The sequence below is a fragment of the Sinohyriopsis cumingii genome, chromosome 11, assembly GCF_028554795.1.
Source record: "Sinohyriopsis cumingii isolate HCF-2022 chromosome 11, ASM2855479v2, whole genome shotgun sequence".
Classification (NCBI taxonomy): Eukaryota; Metazoa; Mollusca; class Bivalvia; order Unionida; family Unionidae; genus Sinohyriopsis; species Sinohyriopsis cumingii.
The window spans coordinates 63,155,825-63,170,088 of NC_142971.1; the positions used below are offsets into that span (position 1 = coordinate 63,155,825).

Below are 14,264 nucleotides of genomic sequence, written 5' to 3' on the forward strand. Positions count from 1 at the left end.
TAAAGAAAGAATGTTTCTCCAACGAAAGTAAACTTTTACACTGTATTTGAATAATTTATATTTCATTTCGATTAACAATATAAACTATGTTATCATTTTCAGAATTAAAATTATCGTCTTTTCAAAAAATAAAATAAAATAATTTGGTAAAAACAAACCTATTTGTAACGGTGAGGGGACCATTCGAAAACCAGCTATCTGGTCCGTCGAGCCTGACGGGTTACGTCAATAGTGTCATGGCTGAAGTCCCGGAAATCATTACATTGTTTAAATTTTGAATTGAATTTAAGTTTTTTAAAAGCTATATTTATATCAATATTCATGCAGATCTACAACCAAAGCTAAGTTATTTCAGGTTAACGTAGGATTCGGCCACTTAAAAGTATATTCCAGTACAGTTCCGTACTTAAAGCCTTCAGCTGTATACAAATTTAACGTTTTAAAACTTGTTCCGTTATAGCTCGTATACATATAAAAGAATGAAATCTGAATACCATTGATAAGAAGGAAAGAAAAGGACAAATACTCAGTATGCGCGTTCATTGTAGATCATTATATTTACTTTTGTGTGTAGGGGTCATGTGGGCGTGGATAAAAAGTCTTAAATTTTACCATTTTAAAGATGAAAGGCATACAAAAGAACTAACAGCAATTGTGCTCTTTTCATCTATTTAATTATGACAGATACATTTGTGTCATCAGTTCCATTTGCGAATGATCTGAGTGGTAAGTATTAAATATAATTTTTTATTTCTTATTTTGTTACATCAATATGGTTAACAAAACTGGCACTTTGTTTCAAAAACACCTATTTGATTTTGCTCCGAACTGTTTGGTCACGTGGTACATACAGCTTCCTATTTCAACACAATCATAACGTTGATGTTCAGCTATCAACTGTTTGCGCCTGGGATTCAAAATACGTAGTAATATCAATTCTTACTGATGCATTTGATAATTAATAGCCTAGTAATTAGCTATTTGGGCTATGACATGTTCCGTATCATAAGTATTAGTTTCCATTTTCTTTCCAAATATGAAATGTTTGTCCATTTCTGTGGAAAACTTGCTAGCTGGTGGGTTCTTCCCGTATACCTCGGCAACAGTCCTGAGATAATGCGAGGCGTTACCGCAACACAGGCCAACATACTGAATACCAATATTCTTGCATTCTTCCGCGAATTGTTGAATTTCCCAACGGCTACATAGACCGCCGGCAAGTCAACAGGGAAAACTTTCCTTTCTGAAATAAAAATAAATAAACAACTTCAACAATTAAAAAAATAAAAAAGTAAATAAAACACAGCTGTTACACGAGTCAGTGTTTTATAACAGCTGGAAGAAGAAGAAGAAGAAAATAACAATAAATGGAATGTATGTCACAACATCCTATATTTTGGCTAGTGACACACTGTCATTCTAAGATTTACACTGTATGTATGATCTCAATAATGAGATAGAGTCTGGACATGATGGTTGGATGGACATACTCAAGGACGGACATATGGAAGCTCCCGCTTGTTTAAATGTGGGTTTAATAATAAAACAAACTAGATTTCCGAAGAGTATCATGAATGTTCTACGCATTGCCAAGCTCTATGTACTTCAGAAACAGACTTTACCATTAAGACCATTCAAATACTGGACGCAAGAATGTTTCTGAAGGAGAGGCACGTGAACTTTAAACGGCGTATTTCCTTGAACGTTGTGTTCGTTTCTTTGATTTATCACAAAACTGTAATACAAATGACTGATTATGAAACTCATTTCATTTATCGCGTGCGGTCAGTTATAAGACATTTAAGCGGTAAACCCAATACTAAATTTAACATACTACTAAAATGTCTCGGATCTAGAATCAGTTTCACGACAATAAGCAGTTTTGACGAAATTCCTACACAAGACAGAGAATTAGTTTGCTGTCCTTTCCTCTGTCTTACAACGTAGTATTTTTTCCATGAATACTCAAATACCAGTCTATACGTATCAGCTGGAATATACATATCAACTTATCATGAATAGAAAACAACTTAGAAGATCAAACTTAAACCTGTACATTTTAAAATCTTGCACTCAACAGCGTTTAGTATAACAAATTCATTGACAACTTCACAGATCTAATTATGCCGGGATCTTACGGAAACGGTCTTCACTGAAACAGGATGTCTGCTAGAGAGTATAAACTGGCTGAACGGTTCCAATTTTCCTACTTGTAAGTCTTACCGGTTCCTGGAATGGTTAAGGAAAAGGATGTTTGTTCCTTCTCTGAAGTTCGACTGGGCAACGGAAGTGCTGCAATCGAACCTTGTTTGGAAAAGAAAAAGCACAAATACAGATGTGAAATAGCATTGATTTCAGATATACGTCATATTGATATTGTTGAGTACCAGTCTGTCTGTCTATCTGTCTCTCTCTCTCTCTCTCTCTCTCTCTGAAAGAGAAAACAGCTCTTTCCAGAACGATTCACTTTACAGATACTTTCTTGCCATCCATGAAAATCATTTAGTATTGTACAATTTTGTATAAAAGTTGATTATTAAATACTAGTTCAATTACATTCACTTAAATGCAGAGATTTATATATATATATATATATATATATATATATATATATATATATATATATATATATATATATATATATATATATATATATATATATATATATATATATATATATATATATATCTCAAACGATAAAATAACGACCAGGATGTGTGTGCTATCCTGCCGATTTTAAACCATACGTAAAATAAAGTTATGAAATATAGGTTCGATTGCATTCTGTGAAATGTAAGTTGAAGAAAAATGAACGTTTAACAGAATCTCGTACAGCATATGTGTTATACCATTACCTTGCACGCTTTCCATATTTCCCTTAAGGTCGGTAACATTGTGGCCGGTCCGCGACCGCAGTCAACTGAAGCACCAGCCGTCTCTAAATCCTGGCAAACTTTAACAAATTAAGCTCCATTGTATGTGAGGTCAATCAAGGGCGGGGAAAGGGTAGTTACAGCTGGAAGACCTTGAATAAAATGTTATTAATCAGCGTTCCAAATTTTCTGTTGTAAAATTGGAAACAAATTCAATGCATTAAATTTTATTCGTTTTCAAGACACGCCAGCACCTTGTGTTTTCTTATAGGCATGGTTCGTACCCTGTATATTGGTCTTCAGAATAGTGCAATCTCGAAATCTGTGGTCTTTCCATCAAATGAAAACTTGCCCAAAAAGCTCGAGATATAGCGATTGCGTGTTTTGGGATTAAATCCCAGCGTCTTCAAAAAAAGACCCCCCTCCCAGAACCCAACTCCCCAATGATGAGCAAATAACATATTCTCCCAAAACTGATGGAGATTGCGATAATTACAATAAAATGTTTACATTGCTTTTCTGCAGTCCTGATTTGGATCACCGGAACCGACATGCGTTTGTGCTCGCTCAGCAACAGTCTTTTTCTCAGAGCTTTTCTTTCTAATATACCTCTCATCAGTATCTGCGCCGTCATGAATACACAATGTGTACAACATATGAGATGAACTTTTAAATCACCGCACTGCATTATATGCTGTGTCGGACACCTTTCGCCAGCATTGATCCAGATGAAAATTTGTTATATATTAACACGCAAATTATTCAAACTTTATCAAAATTTTACAAATTTCGTAATTTGTTTCTGGAAAGTACTTATTAAAAGTCTTGCAAACGTCTGCATTCTGAATTAAACCTAGGATCGCTAATAGCAATTGATAAAATGCGCAAAGATGATTGATATAAAAATTAATGGAAAGCTTTCAAAATGCTGCTTGGCAATTTTTAAACGAGTGCTAAAGATTGTTCCTATACTGTTATCAGCTATTTACAAATTTATTAACAAATTTAAGCGTCCATTTTTTCCTCAAATGTTCATGAACGCTATAATACAAAAATCATAACTTTCAGATGCATACAAATTAAAAGCAAAATAAACAAGAACTACAAGCAACTGATGTTTGCAAAGAAAATGCACAATGAAGAAAATCTACCATTTCCATAGAGTCAAGCAATAGCTTCGCTTCCCCGTAATCTCCAAAGGTTTCATCTACAATGAAGTCCGGTCCACCCCTAACTGCCCATTCAGTTTGCTCCTGAATAAAAAATAGTATTTGTGTTATGTACTGTATGTACATCATTAACTAAACTTGTATGGCTTTCACCGAAAATATAAATATTTGTAGACATTACCGAATGCAACTGTTGATGCTCATATCAAGCAATAACAATATCATTTTTATAGACAGATCATCTCTTTACTTGATGGAATTTACTGAGGGTTACATATTACATGAATGTTGTCCATGTTATGATATAGTACGATGATGCTGATTGTACATTTGCTGCGATACATATATGGAAATGTACTGTAAATATAGACACCATACACAAGCACAGAGAGAGAGAGAGAGAGTGAGAGAGAGAGAGAGAGAGAGAGAGAGAGATTATAATGAACACCTTAAAGATTTCCTCTACATTCCGCTCTTTTTAAGGGTTCCCTCTTTCATATACTGTGCTGTTGCAGATGTTTCCAGCCATTAATGTACCAGTTCTGTCAGCCACCTCACGTGCATTTTCTAACGCTTTTAAATTAATCTGTTCCAATTCATCTTCTCTGCCAATCAGTTTAAGTTGCTGTCTATGTGCATAATACTGGAATAGAAATCCCAACTTTTACGATAGCCATAGAATTTGGAATTGCCATTGATTGACCTTTACAGACCTGATCTCATCCTTAAACACATCGATACATATGTAGGTAGTTAGGTAGATCTATTGATACATAACAAGAGAGGGATAACAGTCTTACTGCATACCAACATCTATCCAAACACTACAAGTATTATTTATGTGTAGATTCATACAGCAATGACTTATATTTTACTTGTATTAACAACCCGTAAACATAATTAATTGGGTTTAACCCTCAGTTGAGAATGTACTTATGTTTCAAACAATTCTTTGGTAATACTCGTATTATTATTATGGTTTACTCCTGCTATATAGTGCATTGATTTTGGCTTTTTTTAAATTGACAATCCTTTAACGCAAGTGTATGCCAAACTTGTGTTTTAGAGGAGAGATAAAGTAAAGATACAACCACTTAAAACGAATATGAAATAATTATAATTTAATGTTTTGTTATTTTCCCTAGACTCCGATGTACCACACATACAGTTATTACCGTAAATGTAAGTACAACATCGCTTCCGGCATGTACGAACTCCTCATGAAGTTGTTGAACTAAATATGGTTGATCGATAACAACTTCCGGTACAAAGGTTCCCGCTTTAAGATATCTTCTCTCAAATTCGAACATGTATCCCTCTCCGATAACGAGGTTCTCGCCTCTCCTTAACCTCTCTAAGAACGCTAGAAGTAGACAAATGCGTTGTTTATCATCTGTCCTGTCCATGTAGAACTACAACATGAGCTCGCCAAATCATTTTTTTTTTTTGGCTTACAGTGACATTGACCTTTTGATAAAAATGAGTATGACTTAGATAGAGGGCATACATGTGCATCAGTAAATTAATAAATGAACACCATTCTTACAAACTTCGTCGCCATTTTATTATTTGAAACAAATATTTAATTCATGATTTTTTGCCAAAATGATTAACTTTTGAATTCCTTATATCTATATGCTCTAACTTTCTCGCGCAAGCAGACTTATATTAATAGTGGAGAAGATGAGCCTTTAGCCGTTCTGTCGTAAATAATGGCACCAGTTGTGCTGTAATAAAATCAGAAGCTCTTCTGGAGGTGATTTCAATATTTCACAAGTTTAACATGAAAGCTAAAGCAGATAATGTATCAATGTTTAGAACTTTGGGTTTGATTAAAGTGTAATAAAAGCGAGCTGTATTTCAAAATATCAGACAAGAGGATAAAACAAAATTGATTTCAAACAACACAATAAATCTTGTCATATTTAAGAAAAAACAGATTTACATATTATATTTAACTGTAATAACTTTAACACAAACAGCAATTGCTTTACGAGTAAGATTGTTAAACAGTGCCGTACAAGGAAGGAATACATTATGTATTCGAGGCGGATAAACAAACGAATTTGTACGCAGATCACGTAAATTTGGCAAGACCAATTCAAGATAATTAGAAAGAAAAGGAAGAATGTATGGAAAGTAAAGCTCAATTAAAAACCGCACTTAGTGAATCAGTTTAGGAATTAATTATTTTATATTCAGCCTCAGTAAATTCCATTAAGTAAACATGTGACGTTCTAGAAAATGATATCGTTATTGCTTCATATGAATCGTGTTGTCAAATACATATGGCTTGTTGATAATATCTACAGACAAATTATCAAAAAGTATCCTGGATATTTTTGTACCTTTTAAAATGACTGACGTCGTATACTATACTCAGCAAGACAAAGACAAGTATGTTAAACAACATTGCTACGACCTGGATAGTCCATTTCCTTACACAGATATAAATAATTGGGACAATAAATTAGATTTATATATATCTATATTTTGCGTAACTTTGGTACTTGACTGTATTTATACTGTGCATAATTTTTATTCATGACTGTCAATTGTAGTGATCACATGTAAACCGGATTTTAGAGAGCTAATTTTTGTACACGGGTATAGTTTTTATTTTAAGTTAATAATAAATAGTACTTGTGGATAGCATCGTATCTATAAATAGATGTTCGTGAAGTTTCTAATAAAACAATCTGTCTACAAGTTTGGGGTTATTTGCCTTTGGATGGGTCGGTCAGGTGGGTTCTTTTACGATGTGGGAAATTTATTAAATGTCAGGTAGTAAGTAGGAGAAAATGTGTGTTAGCGCCGCATGCTTGTATATATGATGATAACTGAGCAATTGAATCATTCCAATTTCGGATTTTTATTTCATATGTTCTTGTGTTAATGTCAGTCTACAAATGTATTTGATGTTGTGTTTCGATAACTTGAGAGGACAAATTTGTTAGGTCAAACCTAACTAAAAATCTTTCGTACGCATTACAGCCGTGAATAAGAATTATAAAAATGAAAAATCATGTACCAGGAGTTTCAAAATAGATAGATATAATAAAAATTGCAAAGTTATTTAACTAGAAATGAAGCCTAAGTGGTTGGCGTTTCATTAAAGCTAAGACAAGTCCTATGTCAGTATGTCCTAGTAGGGTAATAAATAACATCAAGGAGATGTCATTCATAAATTTGCAGTTGATTCTAAGAAAGCTGAAAACCGAACAGAACCTTAAATATTACAATTTCGTTGTATTGATTGCTAGTAGTGGACATTTAAATATACAAATATTACATATACACCATTTGGATTGACAAACTTATTTCTGTAAGATCTGATTTGATGAACAAATGAATTGTGATGTTAAATCCGAAAGTATAACGTCTCGTGTATTCTGTATTTTAGGTACAAAACATAATCTATACAAATATATTTCCACAGTAGCAATCACTGTTCATAGTTATCTGGAACACTAACAGTATCAAAGTCACGACAAGATAAGATTCCGGAACTCAATAACAGATTCAAAAGTGAAATTTAGATTATGCTGCTGATAGTAAACGCATGTTTTGATGGAGTGACATAGTTATGAAAATCAGTGTTGCCGTTACAACAACAATTTTAGAAATGTCACTGACTCATATAAACTGGGCTTATGACATACCATTAATACCGAGGTAAAATAGTATTTAAACGGCTGATAATTATTTGTAACAGAGAGACAAAAAAGAGAAATCAAAGTGATTATAATTCTTATAGAAACGAAAGACGCTGATAATGATAGTCCTCTATTAGGACGCTCGCAATATATACAGTAATCACAAAATATCCAGCAAATCCAATTTAGAAACATACTAAAAATTAATATTGACCAAAAAAATTTCATTCTAATTGTTACTTTATTTACATCTTTAATCATCGATACTTCATAGCAACATTCTAACGCCTAAGTAAGTAAAGTGACATCATCCTCATCTCAACTGTATCACATTATCTTCCTATCCATTTGAAGTTTAGTTCACCATTAATATTTATAAGTACATCTCCTCCTTATTTGCTTAGATATGTAGAGCCTGCGTTGTAACCATAATTTTTTAATAATTCCTTTAATTTAATGACCGCTCCTTGGCCTAGTAGTTAGAGCCACCGCATTGGGTGCGGGAGGTAGCAGGTTTAAACCCCGGCCGAGTCATACCAAAGACTTATAAAAATGGTACTTCCAGCTGCCTCGGTAGGCGCTCAGCTTTAAGAGGTTATTGTTGCGACTGGTAGGCCTGGTGTCAGGGTAATGTGACTGGGTGGCCATGCCACAATGCATACATCGTAGCGATATGACTGAAAAATTGTTAAAGCTACGTTAAAAATCCACATCACCCCCTTCAATCTAATATCTTTATGATCTACATTTTTTTTGTCCCGCACCCAATTGTCTTAGACCTTAATTATCGATGTCACCAGCATGTGTAACACTTATATATTTTCTTGTGTTTGTATTGTATCCTCATTATCTTCGTACAGAGAATGTTCAGATTGTTTCATTTTAAACCCGTTTTCATTTTGCTCTATTTAAATATCAGAATGTATCATTTTTTTCCTCAGATAAAGAGAGAAAGAATTGGGATTTATTGAAAACAAAACTAAATGAAATCACTGATTTATACTCAGCAGTTAATAGAACTATGGCAAACAACGCTCTTGAGAATGATGTTGATCAGGAAAGTATTCATATAGCTAAAGCAATTATTGGTCAGGCTTTTGATGAGGTCACTTTTGCTCCTCGTATTGATCAAACAGTATGTATCGATCACAATGATCCTCTTTTTACTACCCAGTCTCTTTATTATAATCAGGGTTAAAAACAACAATGACTCACTATCGAACAGGACCTAGATCATGAGTTCTCCTGTTTGTTTCAGAGGGCTATTAGCGAAACTGAAGCCACATAAATACCTGTTTGTTATTTTGTTTAAAACGGGATTCTTATGACGAAACGGAAATCACTTGAGGTTCTCGCTTGTGACAAGTGGTCAGTGAGCTATCAAATTATTGTTCCTAAGTAGTACAGACAGGAAATTCTTGGTATAGCCCATGAAATTCCTTTTGCTGGTCATTTAGTGATCAATAAGACTTATCATATGATCAGGAATCATTTTCTTTGGCCGAAAATTAAAAATCATGATTTTAAATACTGTACATCTTGTCACTTTCGTCTAATGGTAGGAAAACTCAGTCAAAGATACATAAGGCACATTTGCAGCATATTCCTGCTTTTGACGAACAATTTATTAGAATCATGGTAGACTGTGTCGATCCATTACCTAAGACCCGGTCAAAAATTAAATTAAGGCATGGCAGAAATACCAGGGAAAGGAATTTTCAGCATAGTGATGGAGTTCTGGCTCGGGATGGCTTTATCATTCAACGAAGCTTGTTACATGTCATCCATGATTTCACATCAGAAATGCAACACTCAAGGCCTTGAATAGTAACCTCAACTTCAGATTGTGCAGCTTGATTGGTATATTTGAGTGTCGTTGGTGGGACACTGGATGTAGCTATATGAGACCTGAAAATGGCTGAGTATAGAATGATGAAAACGGGACCGAGAACAGAACATTGTGAAACACCAAAACATATATCAACTGGGCTTGAAAGCTTTCCATTTACTGATACAATTTATGTGTTGTGGACTTGAAAGGACTTGAACCATAGTAAGGGTGCATCGTGAATACCAAATACATGCTGTAAACAGTGAAGTAATATAGCATGGTCTACTACGTCTAATGATGTACACAGGTGTAAGAAGGTGTGGACTATAAGCAGAGAGAATGTCGTTAACTGCTTTCAGAAGGGCAATTTCAGTGCACTGTCGTCACGTTACTTGCCATATGTTTTGTATTCAAACACTTCCGCAACAGTATATTTTTGGAAGCTGACATACATACATACATACATACATACATACATACATACATACATACATACATACATACATACATTTACGGAGAATTGCCAAGCTGTATTCTATAACCCAAACGACTCCATCCTATTATACACATATACAGGGAATTAAAAATTAAAAGGTTCTTTAAATAATGTTTAAGATATGGTGGCGCTCTACAGTTTTGCATTTTGCATACGGTAAGATGTTTAAAGAATGAGAATTTCCCCGGTTTTTCTCACTGATTATACGTACTATTTAAGAATTACATTGTGTATCTTAGGTGTTGTTAAAGAACTTTTAATTCTTTTTATTTGCGTACATGATTGATGGGTGTAATATGGGTTATAGAGTATACAACTTGGCCTTACTTCAGGTTTTCGCCTATAAGATTGCTAGTTATTTTCACCTGCTGGGCTTCAGAGGTAAATTATAAAAAAACAGGCTATAATATTTGTTACATTTTATATATTTGGTAATTTATTTATTTCACTTTCAGAAGCTGGTATTGTCAAGTCTGGCAACATTTGTTTTTCCTATTTTAAAAACTGTTAAAGATATTGCACTTTAGACTAATTCAGGATGATTTTTCGAGCACATGCAATCAACCATTTCGGTTAGCTGTGTGCTTAGATCGTGACCAGTTTCTACTAATACACTATCGTCAGAAGTATTAGCCATAGTACATGAAAGTAACATAGATGTATGTCAATATTCTCTCCATTGTGCATGTTGCTAATGTAAATAACTTCACCTTACACCTATCACTTTCTCGGCAGTTCAAAATATTTGCAGAGCACTCCCATATGCAAAATCTTTTTAAAAAAGCTAGAATAACCAGTGAGGCAATCATTGGAAATTCATTTACTTTTAAAATATAGCCCTAAGCAAAATATGAAATTGTAGAGCACTTCCATAATGGGCCTACATACACTAGTTACCCTTGCCTTGCTTGCGTGTTTGTATGTATATTAATATAGCCTGTATTTAAAAAAGCATACCCTTTATATCGGTTAATCAGTGTTGGGTTTTCAGCCTCTGAACTGCATATTGGACAGTCCTGCAAAAGGACGTTATAGTTGGTATATAAAATGTGGGTGTTTGATAGTAATAAAAAGCTAGGTGTTGGTTAATAATCAGGAAAAGGCGTGTTGGATAGCAATCACAAGTTGATATGGTAGATAGTAATCAAAACGTTGTGTATTTGATAATAGTAAGAAAAGCAGCTATTGTATGGAATCTAAAAAATTTCACGTGACTGTTACACACACACACACACACACACACACACACACACACATATATATATATATATATATATATATATATATATATATATATATATATATATATATATATATATATATATATATATATATATATATATATATAATATAATATAATATAATATAATATAATTTCTAAATGTAAGCAATATATTCGGATTACTTCTGACCTTTGTATGTCCTTGTAAAAAGCAATTGCGAGTGATGTGTGAATTCATCTAAACAGCTTTCGGGGCACGACGTCGAATGCAAATGACAATCATATAACTGATATCTCGGCCAAGGGTGGCATATGCCGATCATATAGCTGATATCTTGGAAAGGGGTGGCATATATCGATCACATGACTGATATCTCGGCCAGGTTTGGCATATCTTGATCATATAGCTGATATCTCGGCTAGGGGTGGTATATGTCAATCATATGGCTGATATCTCCGCCATGGGTGGCATATGTCAATCATATAGCTGATATCTCGGCTAGGGGTGGCATATGTCGATCATATATCTGATATCTTGGAAAGGGGTGGCATATGTCGATCATATGGCTGATATCTTGGAAAGGGGTGGCATATATCGACCACATAACTGATATCTCGTCGAGGGTTGGCATATCTTGATCATATAGCTGATATCTTTTCCAGGAGTGGCATATGTCGATCATATAGCTGATATCTCGGCCAGGGTCGGCATATGTTGATCATATAAGGTAGGTATAATTTATTATATAAAAGGCCGGCTGCTCAAAGGTTTGACCAAATGAGTAGTGCAAATAAAAAAAAATTTACTTTTCAGCCTGTAGCGTTCCATTCAAATATATATAACTTCGGTGAGATTAGCTTTTTTTTCTTCTAGTCAATGGCGAATTTGTCACACACAAAAGTCAGTTTAAAAAACAGCGAGAAGCAGACGAACAAACTCATAAACAAAACACCAAATGAGCAGGCGAAGCAGTTCCCATTATACGAGAAGTGAAATTAGTGTCTTTTTTTAGAAGCTACAGCCGTGTTTTCTGACAACCAATACAAATGAGTCGATTATGTGGGATGTTATGAAAGGTCTGAATGTAGAAACTGACATGTATAAAATGTAACCTATTTATCGTACACTATAGAAAATTATATTCATTTAATGCATATTTATGATATCAACCCAAATTCAGTAATATTATGATATTAATCACACAGTAATACTGATAGTATTGCTATTAACCGCACAGTTAGTAATACTGAAAGTATTGCTATTAATCACGCAGTTAGTAATATTGATAGTATTGCTATTAACCGCACATTTAGTAATACTGGTATCTATGCTATTAACCGTACATTTAAGTATTATTGGTATTTATGCTAATGATTTATTCTTTCCCAGCTAATTGATAAAGTATATGCAGTGATTTTAATTATATCTCCATTAAGCTTTTAATCATCGTTCACGTTGTTAGAAAATGCAGTTTCAAGTTTAAGGAGAAAACCGCTATTTTAATCAAAGCTATTTTTAGCCACAAACACAATCAGGCTAACGATACAGAATAGGCTATTATGACTAAATTTTAATAATGGATGCCTGCTTAAATTCATCACTGAGATCTAGCAATGACGAGAGAGGTGGGATATTTGGTTTAAAAAATCTCAATTTGAAGAATAAATTTTTAGATGTTTAGTGAAACTGGGACCAGGTGATTGTCGAAGTAGATGAATACAAACCATTTCACAGCTTCTATCTTTTTTCTTCAAATCACACGCAGTTTTACTTATTAAATCATTTTTTTAAAAAGTTATGAAAGCCATGCCCATATATACCCAACGTGTCGGCCTATTCAGCGCGTCGAACTATATTGTACAACGAAAAGTCATTTCTGTAAATATTGGCTCACGTGTTGGTTTTGGCCGAAATTACAATCTGTATCAAGAAAGATCGATTGTCTTTTAATTTAGGTAAGTAATATTCATAAAGTGTACAAAAATATTCCACATTTCTGTTCTAGATGCATATCAAAATGTGATTTCTAAAGGTCAACACGAAGACCCACCCCATGACCTTCTTGAACTGTAACTCAGAAAAACCTATTGAATATTTCTCTTTTAGAATAATACAAACAAATACATGATTTGAAATATAGAAATGTTTACATTAGAACAATAATGCATCTTGTTGTTTCTCTTCAACTTAATAATTTATTTTTTCTATATAAAATGTTTTACTCTCACTAATTTGGAATAAAAAAGTGAATTAGTTTGCTTACTATCTCTATTGCCATTTAGTGGCACTATTTCATCGAATTTAGTAAAACCATTTATAAACCTGACCTACTTTTCGGCATAAATGCTGACTGAAAATGTCCAAAGTAATGTATTCGTTTTCCACAGTCGGATGCATAAACATGAGATCTTTTCAAAGCTTGCGCGGAATAGGCTAATATATCGCGAGTAATGAAAACAGATGGATAGTATCCCGTGTGTCCAAAATTACCATTATTTTAAACAGAATGTTCTGATGACAGTTGCTGCATTTCAAATGGTTGCTTTGCAGTATTTTATATATAAATATAAGTTCGCATTGATAAGACAATGCACGATACAGCTACATATATAAATAAAATAAAGTTTGATTACAGGCATCAGATAGTAGATTTATATAACTGATTAACATATCATACCGATGTCGGGTTTGACTCTAGAGGACGAATGTTTCTATTATGAACGAGAACTTTAAGATTATTTTGTAATAATTAATATTTCATTCGATTAAAGGATTTTCACTGTGTATTCTCTTTCAGGCTTACAATTATCGTTTTTCTTTACAAAAACAACAACAACAACAAAAACAAACAAAAAATGTTAGAAACAAAAGTATTTGTAATTGATGCAGGGATCGCGCGATAGCCAGTTATTTGATACGTCCTGCACGACGGGCATTAATCATTAGTTCATAGAAGGGTCTCAGAAGTTTGCGAATGAACTTAAATTATTTAAATATGGAATGAGTTTATCGTTTT

General features: G+C 33.7%; 1 pseudogene; it reads right to left on the bottom strand.

The window, feature by feature from the left end:
- Positions 1 to 966: 966 nt before the first annotated feature.
- LOC149788567 (S-methylmethionine--homocysteine S-methyltransferase BHMT2-like) lies at positions 967 to 9,151 on the bottom strand (annotated as a pseudogene).
- Between the last annotated feature and the right edge of the window lie 5,113 nt (positions 9,152 to 14,264).